Source organism: Prionailurus bengalensis, chromosome B4 (assembly GCF_016509475.1).
Source record: "Prionailurus bengalensis isolate Pbe53 chromosome B4, Fcat_Pben_1.1_paternal_pri, whole genome shotgun sequence".
In the NCBI taxonomy this organism is placed as follows: Eukaryota; Metazoa; Chordata; class Mammalia; order Carnivora; family Felidae; genus Prionailurus; species Prionailurus bengalensis.
The window spans coordinates 68972369-68994735 of record NC_057358.1 but is presented as its reverse complement, the minus strand read 5'-3'; positions in this window follow the sequence as shown (position 1 = coordinate 68994735).

Below are 22367 nucleotides of genomic sequence, written 5' to 3'. Positions count from 1 at the left end.
GCAGAGAATTTGAGGTGCTCTGGCTTCCAAACCGAGGTTTCAGTAAAACCAATGCTCCAGCATACAGTCTAAACTTCTTTCTTTTAAAAGGTACTTTTGAGACTCTGGATCTTTGGGCTGGATTTGTCCCTGCTAAATGAAGAGGAAGAAAAAAATATCTATCTATATCTATATCTATCTATATCTATATCTATATCTATATCATCTATATCATCTATGTCTATCTATAATCTATCTATATCCATATCCATATCCATAACCATATCTATACACACACACGTACAAAGAAACATATCTGTAAAATTGTTTTAAATTCCTACTTTATTGTACCAATATAAATGACAGACCTGGTTTACATTTTCCAACTTATAAAATAGGAGGGATAAAGTATTTATTTCTCTAACTGCTTTAAATCATAGCTAATGATAAGTAATTACAAGTAATCTCTCAAGATGAAAAACATCATTTAAGAACATAATTTTTATGACTTAAATTTTTCATTGCTCTAAAGAAGGTGCAAAAAGACATCTTATAACACTGTGGGAGAATAGCCTTCCCTTAAATCTCTTTGGTCAAAATGAATTTTGTCTCAGGCTAGTTTGAGACAAATTCAGTCATGACTGGTAGCCTTGACTGTTACTGCCCTTGGGTCATGTGGAGAACTGTAGCAATTAAAGCCCAGCAGTGTTTGCTCTGTGTCACAAAGTATTCTTGGAACCGTTGTCATTAGTCTAACACCAAAATGAAGCCAAGCCATATTTCGGAGAGGCGATAGTATAATATAGTGGTTAAGAACACAGGCTTCAGAGTCAGATAGACTCTATTACCATGAAACACTGCATATTGTTCCAAAATATCTGCTTCCTTACAGATTCTTCCTTATGGGCCCTCCCTATGGGGGCTAACCAAAGCCCATCACCCATGTTACTTTCTTCATCAATGGAAGGTGAGTGAACGTGACAGAACTTTAAGATCCATTTTGTGGTCAGCTGCACAGACTCTTTTTCCTCTATTGTGAGGCCAACAATATCCCAGATAAAGGCCACTCCTTAACTCAAATCCCTGAGTGAATGCAATTTGCAGCAGGGAAACAACCTCCCTGTAGCCAATATTAACATAAGTGAAATAAACTTAAATAAATTTTGTAAGTATAATCCACTGAAATTTTGGGATATACTCACCATCAAACTAGCCTATTCAGAGTGTTATAGAAATCGTGCTGCAAGTTGAGTACCCTGCTGTTAAAAAAAAAAAAAAGCCTGAAATAAGTAAAATGTTTTGGGGCTGGCCAGAAGGTGGTAAAGATGCTGTTATTGTGGGCAGGAAGCCATTGTATGCAGTAGTGAAACATTTAGCAACACTGTTGCCCACAGTAACTTGGAAAGCAGGTAATGTACTTAATTAACTTGTCGCTTTAGGTGAAGGAATTGGAAAATAGAATGTTTGTAGCATAAATTGTTCACTGTAAGTTGTATTTGACAAGCTATTGAGATGCGCTTAGGAAAGAATCGATTGATTTGCAAGAAGTAAAAAGCAATGGAGAGAGTCCAGTTAGTAGTGTTAAAAAAAAATGATAAAACCAAGAAAATCTTTGAACTACAAAGACTGATTAAACCCAGATTTTTGGTAAAAACCAATGCAGAGGTATGGCTGCCATGTTCTTTGTTGAAATCTCTGAATCAATTCAACTGGTGTCCAGAAAATCTTTTCAAATGGAAAACACCGCTCAGGGCAAGAGACTTATAGGCTCTCCCTCAGAAACCTGATAAGCTAGAATTATTAGCAATTAAAGAGGGGCATATCTGGAAAAGAACTGGAGGTGTGGCTACTGGCATTGTTATGCCCAGAATTCATGATCCCCAAAGACCACCAGGGAGCCGAGTTGGATGCAAAAGCAAAAGAGCCTTTATTCAAGCTAGCTCTAGCTCAATCCCCCACCTGCACCGATGCAGCTGCAGCGGTGAGATGCCGGGGAGAGAGAGTGAGTTTCAAAAGCACAAAGGTTTTATAGGGGTCTAGGGGCAGTTGGTGAGGTAATGGCTGTGGCCTCTGGCGATTGGCTGGGGAAGGGTCGTGGCCTCAGCCAATTGGCTGGGGAAGGGTCGGAGTCCTGTTAGGCAGGTCGCTGGGCGTGTTTTGATCGGGAAGTTTGAACGGGTGAGCGGGAGGTTACTCAAGGGGAGGAGGCGTGGTCTGAGGTTTCTGCGATTTTCCCGGAAAGGGGCCATGTCGGGGACATAGTCACTCAAGGTGGAGGACACAGAACAAGATGGAGTGGGCCGGCGTAGGTCCCCTCTTTCAGCATATGGAACTGAGTGGAATTTGTTTAAACAGATACAGAGTGAGTCTTCTGTAGGCAAGAAGCAGGTTGCAATAGTCACAGGGCTTCTAAGGAGGGCAGTGTCCAATGTTTATTTTAGGTGTTGCCAAGGACAAATAGGAAAACAAAGGATCACCCAGAGGGCAGAGGCAAGGTCACTGAGAACAGTAGTCTGAGGAACTACTTCTAGGGAAGAAAAGCAGTTAACAAAGGACTGTTCCCCACCTCTGGGGTAGGAGGCTTCTTTGCAACAAGTACCCAGTGACATTCCAGAGTTCTTATTGGTCAATGACTGCTGTGTGGTTTCCATCTTTATTCTTTCCAAACAGGAGAATTTGTTGCTATTAACCTGCTCCTGTGCCACCAAAATATGCCAGATGTGCAGTGATATGTTGGTAAATGTAATAGCTCTCTATCTGGAGAAAAAGCCCCAATTTATAGCATTTGCCCATTTCTGTGTTAGGTAATTCCAACCATGGGCAACTTTAAGCTACTAATGTGACATTTGCAAAATTCCTGAAAATGTAACAATGAACTCTCCTAAGGAGACCCAAGCCAGCTCCCACACACCTTTGGTATGTGCCTGAAGCAGACTGACATATTTTTATTTGTGATTGATTGATTGCTCGTGGGTCTCAAAACCACGGGAGCCATACCCAGACCCGATGTAGAGACTATCACAAAATCCTAGACTTTCAGTCTGGTCTTATGTTAAGATAAAACTTTGGGGTTGACTCCAATAAAGAAAGAACCTAATATCTGTAACCCCATTATAGACTTTGATGAAATGTAATAGTGTCCGAACTATGTCCTGCCTCTCTCTGGGTCCTTCTGTATGGGACCCACATTCTACTAGAAAACATCTAGAATACATCTCCCTTCTACTGATGTCACACTTGCTCAGGTGGCTTGCTTTGGGCTGTGAGAGGAACATATATGAGTTTCTGAGCAGAACCCTGTGGTCCATTACAGTCTCTGGCATGAGACCAGCAATGATCTAGAGAGGGATGTATTGACAAGTTGGATCCTGGAATAAGTGGGGCAGGAAGCAGACCCTGCAAGTAATGCACCCATGTAGTTAAAAACCACAGAGGGTTCATTGTTTGTTTTTATTATTACTCTTTTTTTATTTTAACCACAGCATTGCCTGACTGATACTACCTAATAGCATTTTTAAGATAATTCCTTGCCCCAGCCTCTCCTGTAGGAAATGGGATAACAACGATACCTACCTCATTAGAGTTTTTGTGATGACTGAAAAAGTTAATATTTGAAAGTGTCTGACAAAGAGGAACCCCCATTATTGGCATTGATCAATACTTGTTGTGAGCTGGAGATGAGGGTGATGATGATGTCCTATCATTAGAATTTCATACTGCGAATGCCTACATGAGTAGTTATGCAGGCAGAGGCATTGATCTTCAAGAAAAACCCTGAGAGCTTTCTGTTTAATGAAATAATTGTCCATGGAAGCCTTCAGAAAATAAACATCTTATCAATATGAAGTCTTAACAGAGCCATAAGACCTGAGTTGGAGCCCAATATGATCACGTCAAATCCACATAACCTTGGACAAACAGCTTAACCTTTGAGAGCCTCTGTCTCTTCCGCTAATGAGCGTGATTACATCTGCCCTGGCCCAACTCAAGGGATCATTAGCAAAATGCATGAATTTTATCTGAAAGCACTGTATACACTCTCAAGTGCTATAGTAATGTAAGAGCTTATGAATACTTTATAACCTGCTATCTGTTTGGTTTTCCCTGTTTATGTTCTATATTTCTTTAAAAAAAAAAAAACCCTCTGTCTCCTGCGTTCCGAAGGAAAAAGACTTGAATCGTTTCTTGACATGTCAGTTGATGCAAAGAAAAACGCAATTTTGCCTGTGTTAGCTGAAACGGTTACTCTAATTCCCCTTCACCAGAACAACTCTGTGGACTACACTGTGCCAGATCATTCCTGCGGAGTTGGAGAGTGCATGCCCCACACTGAATCGATGAGGCCGGCTTCCGTGGTGCACATGGTGAGATTCAGTCCCAGAGTGAATACTCCAACTTTCTGGGGAGAAAACTGCAGCCTTGGAAGCAGGCTAGTACCCACTGCTGACGCTTTCCTGTGAGCTTCTAAGAGGCACAAGTTAAGTGGTACAAGTAAGTTTAGGAGGGACAGTGTGACCTCAGGGAAATATTTTTTTTTTCAAATTGTGCACAAATTGTGCCAATATATATGTGACGTTGAATGGGCATGCATGCAGTTTCATGATCAGACTTAATACTATTTTATACTAGACTTAATAACTATTCTATACATTTTAAGAGGATTTTTTTAATCAAGAAAAACATTGATTTTAAGAAATGATCTATTGGTATAAAATAAATCTGGAGTCAGACTGACCATGAGTTTAAATCCTGGCCGGGCCACTTATCAGCTGTGTGATCTAGCGCACGTTACTTGATCTCTCTGAGCTTCTGCCTCTTCATCTGCAAATTGGGAATATAATAAGATCTATCTCATTGAATTGGATGAGGATTACTGAGCAAGACAAGTAGAGTATTTAGCACATGCCTGGGCTTACAGTTAGAGTACAGTACAAATTCTGTTATACTTTACTGAGTTACTTGTTTTTGTTTATGCACACTTGACCGGCTTCCCTTTTATACTCTGACTGCTTATTTACTGTAGTCACTCTTTCTTCAAAATAGGCCTTTCTTCCCATTTATTACTACTGGTGTTCACAACCGCTAAACTGGCCTAAACTGTTTTGCAAATAGGCAACATTCCACGCTGGGTCTTTTCTAGTCTTAGTTGTGTGGCGAGACGCAGAAACACTCACTACACTCGCCCACACCAGTAAGAGTCTGTGGAGAATGCGTTAGAAAAATTTTCTTTCAGTTTTGTCAATCGCTGCTCCCTGTTTATGTATTCATTTTATAGGTTGATTCATCTTTATTGTTAATTAAACCCTTAAATTACCATCCAAATTGGAATTAAAGTAAAATGTCAAAGGCATTTACATTTCAAAACTAGATATTCCACAAGTACAATTAATCTCAGAGCATTAAAAAGAAAGGAAAATCATATTAGTGTTAAAATCCTAGACCCAGCAAGAAGCATAGCTTGTGGAAATAAGCTATTTATGTGGTAGCAAGCATTAGCCAGGGCATGAAGCAAAAAGTTCTACCTATGGAGAGACTGTTGGAGGTCCCCTGCTGAATGGATGGGGCGTGAGAAAATAAATAAGGTTGAAGCAAATAATGAAAACGAAGCATTCCTCCCCACTTCATTTCCAGACCGATTATAAATTGTCTTTAATCATAATCTCCAGTATTAGAAATTTCATCAGTTTATTTTTATCATGTGCTAGCATATTCTTGCTCCTTCCTGGGAATAAATGATCTGTTTTGGCCCAAGCCTTTTCATTTTGCAAAATTACTATTCCTTTTGCATCTCTCCTGCTGCTCCATATTACTCTAGAATATTTGTTAAGTACAGGAAAAATTCATGTTTTCCCCCTGCTTGTCAGGCCTAATGTGGAGGAAGGACTAATGAAAACCATTTTTCATGCTTATTCAACAGAAACCGTTAACATGAAATGAATGAAATACTTTTTGCTTAAATTGAAACCTGCCCAAATGTTTCTGTAGAGAGTCTCTTTCTCTCTCTCTCTTTTAAACCAAATAAGCTGACCCCCTATTTGTTTGGATAACAATTTCTCCCATTTCCCCAGGAACAAGTTACCCGGGATGGTAAACTCAACATGTTGACTAGGCCTTCGCAGCAGTGTTAACCATCTGGACTGTGAAAGAATTGGTCCGATTTGAGGTAAGAAGCACAGACTCTGTGATGCGGTCTGGCCTCCCATGGCACTCACGGTCCTCACTGCCTCTGAACTGGTTTCTGGAAAAACAGCCGAAGCTCAGAAAGTGGAGGGGGGAGATGTGGTCCTGGAAACTCATGCTTCTTCCTTCAGTGGTTCAGTTCATTTCTACTTTATCAGAGGATAGCTGTCTGTGGTAGGGCTCTTTGCTCAAGTCCGTATTCTGAATCAGAGTACGACCCAGACTGGGAGCTACAGATGGGGTTTAACATGAGAAGAGTAGGAGAGGCAGAGAAGTGGGCAGAGGCCGCTGAGCTTGCCCTTGAGAAAAATTGGAACCATGCCTTTCACAGGTCAAGAAGGGGAAAAAAAAGCCTTGGCGAAGGAGGTGGGTGCTAAGGGAGAACGAGGTGTTGATAATAGGTTTGGAACCAAAGGAGTAAGAGCAAGTGAATTTAGACTAGAATGTGAAAGGCAAAAATTTAGTGATTGACCAATCTCAAGAGCATCTGTGAGAAAGGAGACAATTAGAACAATCAAGAATATTAATGGCAAGATCATGGTCAATGAAAATAAGACTCCTTAAAATCCGAATTCTTCCTATGTCACATTTGCCCCTGTACCTGCTCATTTCATGATGGCATGGGTGAAGCAAGTTCACTGACTGCTCCAACTTTAAGGGGTCCCTCAGAGCAGCCTGGAAATCATGTTTACTCATCTACAACTCTAGATGATAAGTCATCACCTTTTCTCTCTTCAAACCTCCTTCATTCTCCTTCCAGTTGTTGCTTTTCATCCCTATTTCACTGAGAAAGTAGAGGCAATCAGAAGCATGTCCCGCACATTCCACACCAGCATACCTTCCCGCCTACCTGCATTTGTACCCACACACTCTGACATCTTTCTACTTCAATAGATGAAGTCACTACACGCCTCTCAGAGACAAACACCCTCTCCAATATATCAGATCCTATTCCTTCTACACTGATTGAGACAATACCCCAGGGATCCCCCTTGCCTCTCCTGTGTGTTCCTTCGTTCTCACACTGCTAGATCATTCTCATCAGCATAGAGCTGTGCTGAGTTTCTCCCACATCCTACCCCAACTCCCACCCCATTTTTCTACTCCTAAAGAACTCCAACTGCCTTTTGACCTCACCATTCCACAAAATGGCTCCGTTCAAGGTTAGTAATGTCCTCCATGTTGCTAACCAAAGGCCAATTATTGGCCCTTATTTAGTTTGGTCTCTCAGCAAAATTTGACAGTGCTGATAACTCTTTCCTTGCAACACCTTTTCCACATAGTTTCTGGAACACTACACACTGCTGTTTTTTCTCCTAATTCATAGCTGCTACTCCCCAAACTCCTTTGCCCTACTAATTTAGCAAACTTACAAAGACGGGTGCCCCAGAGCTCTAGTGCCCCTTGGAACTCTCTACCTCAGCCCTTGGACTTTTTCTCTTCTCTAACTACACCAGCCCTTCAGGTATCTATCTCTCTTGTGTCGGGTAGCTCTATCACGATGTTGATGATTCCTAAATTTATCTCCCTCTTAACTCCAGACACATATACTCAACTGTCTATTCAACATCTCAACTTAGATGAAAAATTTAGTGTTTCACAACCAAACTCTTGCTAGTGTGCCTTGAACATATTACTTCTGAAGTCTTCTCTGATCAGTAAATGGCAACTCCATTCTTCCAATTTACCTACTCTCTAAAATCCCCATTCAACCCATCAATATATCTTATTATTCCTACCTTCAAAATACACTCAGAATCTGACTCCTGCTACCAGCATGGTTCAAGCAGCTGTCATTTCTTTTTCTGGATAATTGCAGTGTTCTCTTACCTGGCTTTGCTGTTTTTGCATTTGCACCCAGTAGTAAACATTATGACTGCTCACTGAAATTAGGTTTCTTTCCCTCCTGGGAGGACTGTATTTTCTGGGGCTTCTGGCTAGTTCTTGGGAATGGAGTGTGAGTAGAAGCAAAAGTCCCCCGTGGACCTTCCAGTTCACTTTCCCCTTGTCCGTGAAGATGTTAGCTGAGTGTTGAAATAATAAAGTGACAAGCAGAGGCAGCCTGGATCACTGAATCACCATGCAGAAGATAGCCACCTGGAGCATCACTGGACTTATACCAAATTTTGAATGAGGTAAGTCAAATCGTGTGTTTGTGATTTACTCAGTAAAACCCAAAGTTCTTAGAGTAGCCTGAAAGACCCTATATTATTTTCACTGTTTCCTCTCTATCCTTAACTCTTATTATTTCTCTTTTTTCTCACTTTAATGGCATACTGCCTCTGGCTAGCCTTAGTACAGCATGTACATTTTTTCTTCAGGACCTTTGTTCTTATCATGTCCTCCGCCTTCAGTGTGCCGCAGGTATTTGTATGGCTGCTCCTTCATCTTCCTTGGGTCTACTCAGAAATGATACCACCAACTTCCTACCAGTTTTAACAGCTTATCCACCCTTGGAACTCCCAGCTCTTTCTAGACCTTTGTTTCCTCTTTAGTATATATCATCATCTGACATACTATATGTTTTACTTGTTTATTTATTGTCTGTCTTCCCCAATTAGAATGGATGCTTCATCACAGCAGGGATATTTTTCTTTTTTTTTGTTGTTGCTGTTCCCCCACTGATCTATCATCAGTGCCTAAAACAATGCCTAGCATGTAGCAGGCAAGCAATAAATGTTTGTGGAATGGATGAATGAATAAATGAAACTTCCTTTCTCCATCCGCAACATCTGAAGATGACAGATGCTTATTAATGGGCTATGAATGGAATGTGTGCAACATAACCTCAGAAATTCACATCCTAGCCTACCTAAAAAACAAAAGTAACGCACAAAGAGTCGACAGTGGGAGTCGGGGCCCATACATAGCTTAGATCCAAACCAAAGAGTGCAAATTGTAAATTTTTAACTACTTACAATTAAAATAAACAGCAGTAGGCAAGGACTTGATTTTTTTTCTATAATTGAATCTATTCATTTTTATAAAATACCTACAATGAAATCTGGAAAGGATATTACACAGCCCATTAGTATATAATAATCGATGCAGAAAATATATTGCACAATAAATAGAGTAGTGAATGAGGCGGAGATTATGTGTGTGGTGTGTGTGTGTATGTAAGCGGGAGGTCAATAAGTAATTATGAATGTCCACCTCATGTTAAAGTTGTCACCCAGTTGCAGCTGTTTACTATTTACATGTATAGCTACTTTCATCCCCACAGTGCAACCAGGAGAGTTCAAGACTTTAATGTAAAAAAGTGACCAAAAATAAAAAAAGGAAGTTCTTGAGAATACGACATGCCCCAATGCAAACTTACATCAAATAGAGATTTTCTTAAATAAGGAAAAAATAAGTAAATTTTAAGTTGCCATTTTCTTAAAAATACTTAATAAATTTAGAATTATCTGTTAAAGGGCTTCTGTGACTTATGAACAGGCTCCCATAACTAGCCATTGGGAAAGACTGTGCATTTTTCTTGGGTTTTGTTCAGATTCAGAATCTGAGCGGTAAGAATATGCACTTGAGTTGTACAGAAAATCATACAGCATAAGGGTCTTATGCATAGGAAATGAGCCTGGATTTCTGTGGCCTACCAGCCTAGAATTTACTTCTGACCAGCACTGCCTTTGTATTCTGAGACCAATTTTCAGCTGAATTTTTGGGGTTGTATGGACTGTGAAATTGAGGTACGCCCTCGGGACTTGTAAGCATGAGCTATTTCCCAGTCAGAAAAGACAATGCTTATTTTTTGGAGAGTTAGTTATGAGTCAGTGTTGGAACAGTAGGACACCCGGGTTCTTGAACTTGCTCTGCAAAAATGCCATCACTTTTCTGATACTGTGCCTTTACCAAACAGAGTGCATTGGCTACTCAGACTAACTCCTGGGGATTTAGCGAGCTCCAAATAAGATAACAAATATCAGACTAACTCCTGGGGATTTAGCAAGCTCCAAATAAGATAACAAATATCAAGGGCTGTAAACAAATTTCCAGAAAAACCCAAAAATATAATATATGTTATCATATATCATCGAGGATCTCAGTGATCTGGTTACTTTCCAGAGTAAACTTTCCCTCCAAACCTAGGCAGAGTCTTATCACCTTTACTCCACACACAATATTTTATTTGATGAATTAGGAGGACTGACAGATAGTTTAAGAATATAATTGGAATGTACTATTCATTAGCATCCTTTGAATTCAGGATAGATAGGATGTCCAAGAACAAATGAAATCTTACATTTTGTCTACTTAAATGAACAAATTTATGATTTGAGTTTTTGCTTCATGATGGCTACTTGCTGAGTAATCATTAAGATCCTTGCTTGATTATTCTGACGAGGTCATTCGGATAGGTCTAAATGCCTCAAATGGTTTCATACACAAACATTAACGGGTTTCTACATGTGAAGAAAGGTAAGATTATAATTGGAAAGCACTTGCCCAGTGAGGAAGAATATAACCTCCAATATGTCACGTAAAAATATTCAAGAGAAGAGTTGCTAGAGTTTGGAACATATATCATTCCACAGATTTTAGTGTGTTAAGTGCAGATAATCAGAGGAAAGTTTCTCTGCAGACAGTTTGCATCTAGTCTTGGCAATTTATATATTTTTTGAAGTCTTTAGAAGAGGAGTAAATTAAAATTACATCCTTAACAGGAAGAAAGATTATTTAAATTTATCTGTGCCCATTTCTCCCACTTATTCTTTAACCTGTCCTAACTCTTCCTTTTACTTTCTGCTTTATTATTTTCTTACATGGAAAGCCCTTTGTGTTTTCTAACATGTGGATGCCTGGCTTTTCTGGGTTCTTTATTTCTCCTCAGATCAATATGATAAAAGACTCAGAAAGCAAAGAGTCAAGCTTACACAGAAACTTCCTGGATAGTAGAGGAAGCCACTCCATTCCCTAGACAATGGTTCTTCTGCAATTGGAAAGTCTATGAACAAATACAGATTAATTTTTTATCCCTGCTCTATTTGTAAAAGAAAGAAAACCTGAGAATTTTTCACTGTGGCCCTCACACCTGGCCTATTTACCTGCAGCTTTCCTTCATCTGTGAGTTGATCTTGCACAAGATTTTAGTTCCTGACTGTGTTTCCATCCATTCAGGTAGAGGCCATAGTATGCAAATAATGGCTGCTAATCTGTAGGAGCAATCCTCTCTCTTTGAAGAACCATTTTGACCAACAAATTCCCAAAGCCAAGCAAACTTCAGTTGACTGATTGTTTCCTCCATAAGTCCTACACAAAGTTACACCCTCCTTCCCTTTAGAGTATTTTCATGCCTGACATTTTTGAATACAGGTTTATGGTACTAGTGCTTCGGTCGATTTTCTTTCATGTGCTCATCTAAACACAATGGGAGCCACAAGAGGTACTAATGCACTGTGCCATGATAAGCATGGCAGGCTGAATAATAGCCACCAAAGATATGGAAGTCTTAATCCCTGGAACCTGCGAATACTACCTGACGTGGTAAAGGAGACTTCGCAGAGGTATTAGGTTAAGGATCCTGAGGTGGGGACCTAGATTATCTGGGTGGTGTAATCCAGTGTATCAGAAGAATTCTTGTAAGAGGGAAGCAGAGGGAGAATTTACAGGAAGAAAAGGCACTGTGACCATACAAATAGGGCCTGGAGTGATGCAACCAAGATCCAAGGGATGCTGGCCGCCACTGGAAGCTGGTAGAGGCAAGTAACCTGTTCTCCCCTAGAGCCTTCCCCAAGGGAGTATGGCTCTGTTGACCCCTTGAATTTGGCCCATTAAAACTGATTTTGAACTTCCGACATCCAGAACCGTAAGAGAAGAGATGTTGTTATTTTAAGCCACCAGGTTTGTGGAAATTTGTTGTAGCACCCATAAGAAACTGATTTATAGAAAGCCCTATTACACGGCAAACCACATATTTTGGAGATTGGGTATTTATGAAACCAACTGTACGTAGCTAGGGACATTTTTTAGTATTTAATTACATTTTTATTTCCTTCCACACTGGTCCATGTGAAATTATTTATTTGTCATCAAAGAGAAGAAAATAGCTTTGCATTTCATGTTTTATAGAACGTAGTCTGAATAAAATATCCTTACACATCAAATGCCCAGTCGGTTACAGAAAGAGAAAGTGGTAGATTGTACCACTAATCTCCAATATCCATCCCCTTGAACTCGGGCAGAGCCATGTGACTTACTTTGACGAATGAAATGTGACAGGAGGTCTCGTGTGCCATTTCCAGTGGAAGCTTTAAGAGACAACATGTCTTAGGAGACAAATTCTCTTTTCCTTTGGCAGCAGTCAGTTGTCAGCAGCATTGTGTGTCCCTGAGGGAGGCTGACAACGAGGATCAGGGACCCAGCTCACCACGATGGGCACGTAGTGTGAGTAGGAAATACAAACAAACAGTAACGACAAAAACAACTGTACCAACGGTGGTAACAACAAAAACAACTTCGGTATTTCAAGCATAGGAGATTTGGTGACTCCATTACTGTAGCACAATTTAGAGGATCTCAATATGCAGAAATAGACTTTCTTGTCCTCAAATCCACCTCCCTGGTTAATGCTAGAATCATCTCAAGCATTCATATATACTAGGTAGAAAGGCCTGCTCGTGTTTCCTTCACAATATTTCTCAAAATATCCTTTCCTAGCCATTACCATGGCCAACATCTATGTTCAGCAATTTCTCATTTTACTCTTGAGCTACTACGTTTATTCTTGAAGTGTGCTGCTACACTCAGACCCTTCTCTATACAGTTTCCCCTGCCAATAGGTGCTAGATCACTCTTCAGAAAATGCTGCCCTACACAGAATCCAATGTGGTACACTATGGCCTGAACATTTGTGTCTCCCCACCCCCCTCTGCCAAAATTCATATGTTGAAACCCTACTCCTCTGCCCTTCAAATGTGATGGTTTTAGGAGGTGGAGACTTTGGAAGACAATTAGGATTAGACAAGGGCGTGAGGGTGAGAACCTCATGAATGGCATTACAATCCTTACAAGAGTCAAGGGAGAGCTGGGGCAACTGGTGGCTTGGTCGGTTAAGCGCCCGATATCGGATCAGGCCATGATCTTGGGTTTTGTGAGTTGGGGCTCTGCACTGGTGGCATGGAGCCTCCTTGAGATGCTCTTTCTCTCCCTCTCTCTGCCCTTTCCCTTCTCGCACTGTCTCTCTCAAAATAAATAAATAAACTTAAAAAAAAAAAGTCAGGAGAGTTCTTTCTTCCTCTCTCTGCTCTGTGCCACAGGAGGATATAATAAGTTGGCAGTCTGCAGTCCAGAAGAGGGTTCTCACCAGAATCTTATCACTCTGGCATCCTGATCTCAGACTTCCAGCCTCTAGGACTGAGAAACAAATTTTTGTTATTTATAAGCCACCCATCTATGGTGCTTTATTATAGCAGTCCAAACTGACTAAGGCAGACCCCCACTGCTTATGGATTAGATACTTCATCCTCCCCCTTCACACCATGGCCACAGCTTTCAGTTCTGATTTTATCAACCTTTATACCTATCATTTCCCATCCACTGCAGCCAGGTAAGTCTCTCTCCTGCTTCTCAGTGAAATGTGTCAGATACCTTCAGTTCTCACTTCTGTTTTTTGAATAATATTTGTTATCTTTCTGTGGTTTAATGGTAGTAATTGAACATCACCTAACTCAGGTGATACTATAAAATTCATTTGAAATATTAGGTAAAGCTTTTCTAGTTCAACAGTTAATGTTGTTGCCTGAGTGAGAAAGAAGAGAGAGCTGGTCTGCAGATCAAACCCTTTGTGGACTGAGAGCAATCTATCAGCCTTATATGTGATGGCCCCTCTCATTTCATGTAATCACAGTGCATATATGTGTGATTTATCAGAGCTGTTACAAATTATCGCTATGCTTAATTTATTCAGAATCGAATTCTCTATTTATGTATCTAAACAACAAATACTAAACATGGGGAAGGAAAAAAAATCTGTGTTCAATAAATTGAAACATGATTTGTTATATAACTCATGAAGTTTACTGCCCTTTAGCTAAAGAGTCTATTTTTGATTGAACAAAGGGTTTAATTATTATAACCAACACCATCTCAACATTATCTTCCCTTTGAAATATTGCAGTTAAGATTTTCAGTCCAAGCAATTACTTATTCGTAAAAAAAAATTCGCTACCTTTGAGGCTTGAATTAAAGATGATAATATTAGCCATCTAAAACCATTTCAATTTTATGAAAAATAAAATGGAGTGCAATGTTTCGGCTTGAAAGCTCACATGATCTTTAGGGGAAATTAGTGATGTTGCTAATAGCGATTCCGATTTACATGGCACTGGAAGGAAGCGATCAAAGAGGTGAAAGCAAGACAAATAATCCTCAGAATGGAACAATTAAATAAAGATCATTTATGGCAAAATCACAAAATAACATTCCCAGACTTTGAAAAGCAATGTCTTTCTTTTTGTTAATTAGAGAGAATCCACATTTTACAATATGTAACTATTTACCAGGCAATGGAATGTCTTCTGTTGATATAAAAAATGGATGCATTTCCAGATGGGCTTCTATTCAATGGGGAAGGTGGCTAAGGTGATAATTTCTCATTTTTCTAGGTATAACTGATAATCTCCAGGCTCTCCATCATTTTCTTCCTCAAAATTAAACCATGTATATAAACCATGTGCATCAAAACTCAAACTAGTGCAATATATTTTTTCATTTGGTACAGATATTAAAATACCTGCTTATTTGCACATATAGCTGAGTGTAAATATGAGATGAAAAATGTCACATAGGGTTCTCTCAGGCAGGTATTCTCCTTCGTAACACTCCTGCCTATATTTCAAGCCTCATGGAATGAATATTATATACTGTGAGTTTAACAGATGCTAAATGTGTTGCAGTTACCTCATTTACATATACAGATTAGAATGTTTCACTTTGTTATGCACTAGCTCGATCTCTTAATTTTGATGATCTCAAACTGTTTTTATTAGGTTTACAAGAAAAAAATAGTCAATTATTTCATAAAGAAATTCATCCACATAATGTGCATCTATTCATACATAGAATAAATTTTAAATGTATATATTACTTTACTCTCTGTCCCATTACGGAGAGTCAGAATGATGATGTTAGAGCTTTCTTGATTCATATTGCTTTTAAATTCATGCAAATGGGCATAAATACTGGTTTTGCACTTTTGTTTAGCATTTTCATGCATATTTATTCCCACATAAGTAAATATTTCTCACTTTCAAATTCCTTTTCTACTTTCTGAGAAATTAGCAGGCCAGGAAATCAAACTGTAAGCAAAATAAATTTCTTGCCTCTGCCACATTTACTTCATTGGGAAATGAAGTTCTGCTTTCTAGTGTAACCTGCTTTCCCCAGGATATACCAGCGCTGAGAAAAACAATAAGGGCTTCACTTACAACGCTTGGTCCAGATGGTCTTCAGGTTGTTCCTAGGGTACCAGCTCTCCTGAAGCCCTCCCCATCCACGCCCCCCTGTTCTCTCCCTGGCTGTCCTTTACATGGATCTTGAAGAGACACACTTTGGCAGTAGTCCTCCATTCTTATTCGTCACTCGTAGCCCCCAGGTGTTTTGTTTTGCCTAGATCCCTGAAATCTTGCAGGTAAAAGATTTTTTTCCTGATTTTGGAGAGCTCTTGCAAACATTCTTTGACTGTATGGCCTTTGCAAGACTCCAGAAGTTACTTTTTCAGCTTTTGACTCTGTTTAAAACAACACATACTAAATCCCCAGGAGAAGCAGACTGGACCGCAGCAAGAGTTGGTTATGTGACTCTGTGTTATAGTCTTTGACTTAAAAACTGCTAAGGTGTGATTAAGATGTCTTGGCATACATTTTCTTCCTGAGAGGGTTCTTTCTACCCTGCAGGTAGGGTTTTCTTTCCCCTTCTCGAAGGTTTTTTCCTCTTTCTTATTTTGAAAGTCTTAATTTCCAGAGCGACAAAAACTCTCTTGTATACCTGCTTGCTGGGAAAATTGTGCTATTCTAAAACCTCACGTACACCAGTGGTCACTTCTGACCATTCACTCTCAAAATCTTTGGTCATACACATTTAGGTTTCCAACTTATTCTATCATGAAAATCACTGATTTGAGTTTTCTTTATGAAGAAGGCACTGCGTTAAAAGACAGAGCTCTTAAGTAGAGGAGATACATGCTACCACACACAAAAAAAACAAAGCATAGTCTATCTTATGTATCAGAGCCTTGATGAAGACAATTAATGTAGCTGCTGCTTAGAGGAAAGATAGGCTAACAGGGGCAGGAGTGGTTTCTGATGAGTTCTTAGAAAAGTATGTATTTAACTTGGCTTTAAAGGATAGGGAACTCTTAACTAGGTTTTTGTGAAGATCGAATGGTATTTTAGACCATGGAGATTTTGAGAGAAAATGTGCTGAAGTGGGAAGGCACAAGTTTGGAAACGAAGAAAAACATGAGTTCTGGAGTGGGTGGAGGGTTTGTTTGGTAGAAAACAACACCAGAGATATACTCACAGTTCATTTTAGCACAGTGAAAACTCTGAGAAGTGCTGCAATAAAGAACTCTGCTAAACATTGTTTAACCCAGAATTTCTCCAACTTACTTCCATAGGTCCCACTTTTATTTTTTCACAAAATACTTTTAGCAAAGCTGCCATCCTAGGGAATAAAGCTGTTTTGGGCACTACCTGGGTTTGCAGGAATTTGAGGAAAGAACTATTGCCTTATACAAATGGAGATCCACAGAGAGGGATCCCTGCATGCTCCTGGGACCATCTGACTGAGCACCCATCCTTTAAAAGTATTTTCTTTACAGAAATTCAGAATCTAAAAATTAATCAAGATATACTTATGACAGGGGCTCCTGGGTGGCTCAGTTGGTTAAGCGTCCAACTTCGGCTCAGGTCACGATCTCACGGTCCGTGAGTTCGAGCCCCACGTTGGGCTCTGTGCTGACAGCTCAGAGCCGGGAGCCTGTTTCAGATTCTGTGTCTCCCTCTCTCTCTGACCCCCTCCCCCCGTTCATGCTCTGTCTCTCTCTGTCTCAAAAATAAATATTAAAAAAATTTAAAACAATTAAAAATTTTTTTAAAAAGATATTTATGACAAAATTTTCATGTGCAAATTAATGGATCTAGGTGCTGTGTGGAATGCACATACGAGTAAGAATCAGTCACTACCCATAATATTGTTACCAGCATTTGAGGCAGATAAGACAACTTTGTAAACAACCATCATACAAGGAAGAATATGCTGTGGGAGAGTAAGTTTACAACAAAGTGTTATGCAGTGAAGATGTGACAGAGGAGATGGACTTTCTCAAGAGAAGCATTTGGAATGAGAATAAGACTCAGGGAGGAGCCAGGAGATACACTGGTGGAAAAGGAATCAGTGAAAAAACAATCTGGTTCTGACCACAAACGTGACAAACTAGTGACCCAAATCTCACACTCAGAGGTAATTAAGTTTGACCTACACAGCGTTGCCAACATTTAAAAATACAGAGAGTAACAAAGAATTTGGAGTCCCAGCATCTGTTGCAAATAACAAGACTTGGGAACCATAACCTAGAGCTGGATAGAAACTTCTTCTTTAGATAAGGTATGTGGGCTATAGTTTGCCACAGTCTCCACCATAATCCATTGTCCCTGGACCAAGCATCTGGTGCTACTTCTCATCTATTTAAATGGGTGACAGCTGCTTTTCTTACAGCATAGGTAAAAGGAAAGTGAAACATTTCTCAGATCCGCGTTTCCATCAAATATGGAAAAACAGACAAGGGGACATTTGGGCCATACATTTCAAGAACAATGGGCAAGACTGTGTTAGTTGTGAAAGACAAGAATATTCTTACCTGTTTGATATAGCTACAAAATGTATCTGCAGTGAAGGAATATAACATAAGAGACCACTCCAATAATTTATGTCATGGCTTGGACCCTAGGGGCATTTGAGTTTTGACTCATGAGAGAACACAGAAGTTAAAAAGAGGAGAGGGTTTCCAAAAAAAAAAAAAAAAAAAAAAAAAAAAAAAAAAAAAAAAGATCATCCAGAAAGATCAAGTGGGTTAAGAACTGAAAAATGACCATTGGACCTGAATAGATGCTGTTGGTAAATTTAATGGTAGAAGTTTCAGTGGGATACTAGGGTGGAAGCCAGTGATTGATGAGGAATATGAAAATGATATGGAGGAACTAGTCCCATTCAAACTGCTTAACGTAGGGTCGTTTTTTGTTTTATTTTATGTAATTGATTTGTCTGTCTCTTTGTTTTAAATGTAAAAGATCTACTGGTCCTCTTCTATGTTTCTTCTTGGCATTCCCTGACAAGGGATCTCATGTACAGAGATTGTGGTCAAATGCCAAAAGATGTATTGTTTTTATCAATCTGAGACAGCTTCTCTGCCTTTAATGCTGAGTTTTGATAAAAACTATATTATAGAATACAGTTTAGGTCTAATGCCACATTTGAGCTTTCTACTTACCGTTCTTTGTATCTATGGCTATTGTACATCTCAAACTGGAGGATGAGATCTCACCATTGCATTGCTAGAAAAAGTGAACGTGAATTTTATCTGCTACATCAAGAGTAAAAGGAATAAGATAGAGAGTATAAATTTGCCCCAGTACCTGGAATTGAGAGGTCCTAGGCTTCTTAGGCTATATTTGGCAAATAGCCTGTGCTTGGCTACTTTTGAGAGATCAGAGAGGAGATAACCCATATAGTTCCCTTAAAGGGAAAAAAGACTAGTGTCCCCTTACCAGTCATTGGAGCTACAAGTGGAAAAAGGAAGCAGTCAGAGAATGAGAAAGTACCCTCATCCTAAACTTTAGAACTGTCTCTTCACCTACTAGTAAAACATAGCCCAGTGAATACTTAGATCTCAGCGGGAGGTTGTCCCCCATAAAAAATGACTTGTATTCTATGTACATGACACTCCCTTCCCCTCATGACTCTTCAAGAAAATTCCCAGTATGTCCTTATCAAGAGACATTATGCTCAATGAGATAAGCCAGTCACACAAAAACAAATGTTGCAGAATCTCACCTACAGGAGGTATCTAAAATACTTAAATTCATAGAAGCAAAGAATGGAATGGTGGTTTCTGAGGGCTGGGAGAAGACAGGAATGGAAAGTTGCTAATCAACAGGCATAAAGTTTCAGTCAAACAAGATAAACCCTAGAGATCTGCTGGACAGCATTGTAGGTATAGTCAACAATAATGTATTGTACCCTGAAAAGTTTGTTAAGAGGGTAGATCTTATGTACGTGCTCTTTCCACATCAAATGAAATGAGCTAAAATAACTAAGCTAAAATGAAGTAAAATAATAAAATTAAGAGACCATGGAAAGACAGCATGTTGTAGAGGCATGAGTGAAGCTGCTACAAGCAGTCGACTGCAGTTCTATACCTCAGGAGCTGTGCAACATTGGCAAGCTCCCTAATGTCTCTGAATCACCTGGGATCTACATTGAAAGACAGTTATGAGGTTTAAATTTTGACAATATATGTAAAATATTTAATATAGTGTTTAGCACATAATAGGTATTCAAGAAATTATACACCTATGCATGAATATTTATATATGTTTTTATAAACCTAAAAAGTGGGATTCCCCAAGCCCTATTTTATTTATACCACTTTTGGTAAACTTATCTGAGGAAAGTTGTTTTCACTATTGGAAAAACAGTGTGTTTCACTGGGGGAAGAAACTGAGGTTGAGAGAGACTAAACAACTAAATCAAAGCCTATAATTAAGAAATGGCCATGATGCAATTTGTAGTTAGAGCAGGGGTTGGTAAATTACCATCTGCCGGCCAAATCCAGCCAGCCGTCTGTTTTGTAAATAAAGTCTTATTGGAACACACGCCGAATTGTTATTATTGTCTGGCTGGTTCCACGCTACAGTGGCATAGTGGAGTAGTTGTTACAGAGACAGTATGGCTTACAAAACCTAAACTATTTACCATCTGACCTTCTAAGAAAATGTTTGCCTACCCCTAGTCTAGATAGAGTAGGAATAAAGGATAGTAGACATTGGACTGAGCCCTATCACCAGCAATTCTCAGAGAGACTTTAAGTAATTCTACTGTTGTGCATCTCAGCTTCTCATGTTAAAACAAAACAAAACAAAACACAACAACGCAATTTTGAATTTTAACTTGATTAACCACTGTGGTGCATAGTTAGATGCATATTTATGTGCTCAGTAGGTATCTGAGTAGTATGCCCTTAGAGGCAAAACTTTACACCAAATTGCAGTGATTATAAGAATTCATTTTCAGTTTCTGCCTTACTATTCAGTTCTACAAGTATTTTACTGCTGGCTTGTATCTTGAAAGTTCTCTTGGGTACCACAATTATGTTGAAGATGCTTCCAAACATTGTCATTCCTCATCTGAGACCCCGTTAGGATCAGGCCACCAGCCTTCTTTGTCTGTTTGTAGCTTTCTCTGGAGGCTTCATATCAAGGAGAGCACAGGGTGATCAGAGCGCTGCATTATCACAAAGTCAAATCAGATCCGAGGCAAATGAAGAGTGAAAGAGATTAATGGACTCACTACTTATACCACATGATAACCCAATGATTTGCAGTTTCCATTCAAAGGGGAAAAGTCGAGCTCGGAAGACTCCGTGTAGCCTTGTGATAATTTTGCTATGGAAAAGATTTATTGTTCTGCCTTTTGCCCTTTTTTCTGGACAAATGGGATTGCATGCTACATGCTTGATTTAAGACTATTTAAATTTTTCTGAATTTAGGACTATCCCCCCTTCCTTCACAATTCATTATAAATAAATGTGCACAAAATCAAGGGCAGGTGCAAACTGATTTAGATCGTTGTTTCTTTGAAATCAAATAAAACTGCTCCTCCTTCCCAGAACTTCAGATAAAAGACACCTGTTTCTGATGGCTTTCGCCTGGCGGCCAAATTGGAAAAGAAAAATTGAGTCCCAGCCCCGTCATTTACCAACGGTGTAGACTCAGCCAAGTTACTATGCTTCTCTGAATCTCCTTATAAGTAAGATGGCAATAGACACAGTAGCTTTCTCATATGCTTGTGGTAAGGCAGAAATGCAATAATGTGTGGAAGGCACTTGGCACAATGTCTACCACAGAGTAAACACTCAATAACCTTAAACCAGAACTCGCTTTCTCAATTCTTTAAGACTTGGATAGCTGAAGTGACTGAATTAATTTTCTTTTCATATAAAATCCAACCAGGAAAAGGTGCTGGATAACGTATCCTTGGTTAATATAGGAAGATTGGGGATCGGAGCATTCTTTTTTTAACCAAGAACACCCAAACTGAAATAACCTTTGTCTTCCCTGCCATTACAGTGATAGATGTTTGTCTTCTCCTTCTTTACTGCATCAATACCTGAAAAAGTCAAGTGTACAGTATCAGAAAATTGTTTTACATAATTTAATGAGAATTTTCAAAATCCTTTACCTCAGAATTTCTTAACCTGGGTATCCACAGAATAGCTTTCTGGGGATCCATTAATGTCCTGGCGTTTTATGTAACATTCTCTGTTTATGTTTATTTTATTGAGAGAAGTTTCATAGCTTTAATAAGATTCTCACTATGGTCTTTGATCTGTATATCAAATTCTAAGTAGTATCAGAGGGCCAAGAAACTGTTAACGAATTTTGGAGTTTTGTGAGTAAAATGCCTTATCCAAGAATGCCACACCGTACAATAGTTTAACTTTTTTTTTTCAAGTAAGACTAATGAAAAAGCACTTTGTAATGTGTAAAAGGCAACAACACTGCTTAATAAAATAAATAATTACACATTTGTGGCACTGATGAGGCAGCTAAGTACATTCAGGTGACACTTCTGTGGAATGAAAGCTAATTCATGATAATTCAACAGCACTTTACAATAGATGCTTAACAAACCAGGTAATAAAACATAATCAGTAGAAGCCTTTTAGAAGCTAATGTTGAATATTACAAAAAAATGACTCATATTATTTAATGATTGTGTATTCTATTTAATTAACTGTTGCCACTCTTAGTGAGAGAGGCAACAGGAATTATAAGCCCTCAACATTTTGCTCACGTGTCCGTTACTTTTAGTTGAGTTTACCACACACATATGCAGTCTGGTGTGAAAAGGTTCCTTCTTTCCCAACCTGACAGAAGTTCCCAGCTTCCCAGATCTGGTGGTGCCAGAGAGGTTGGAGAGGGGAGTCT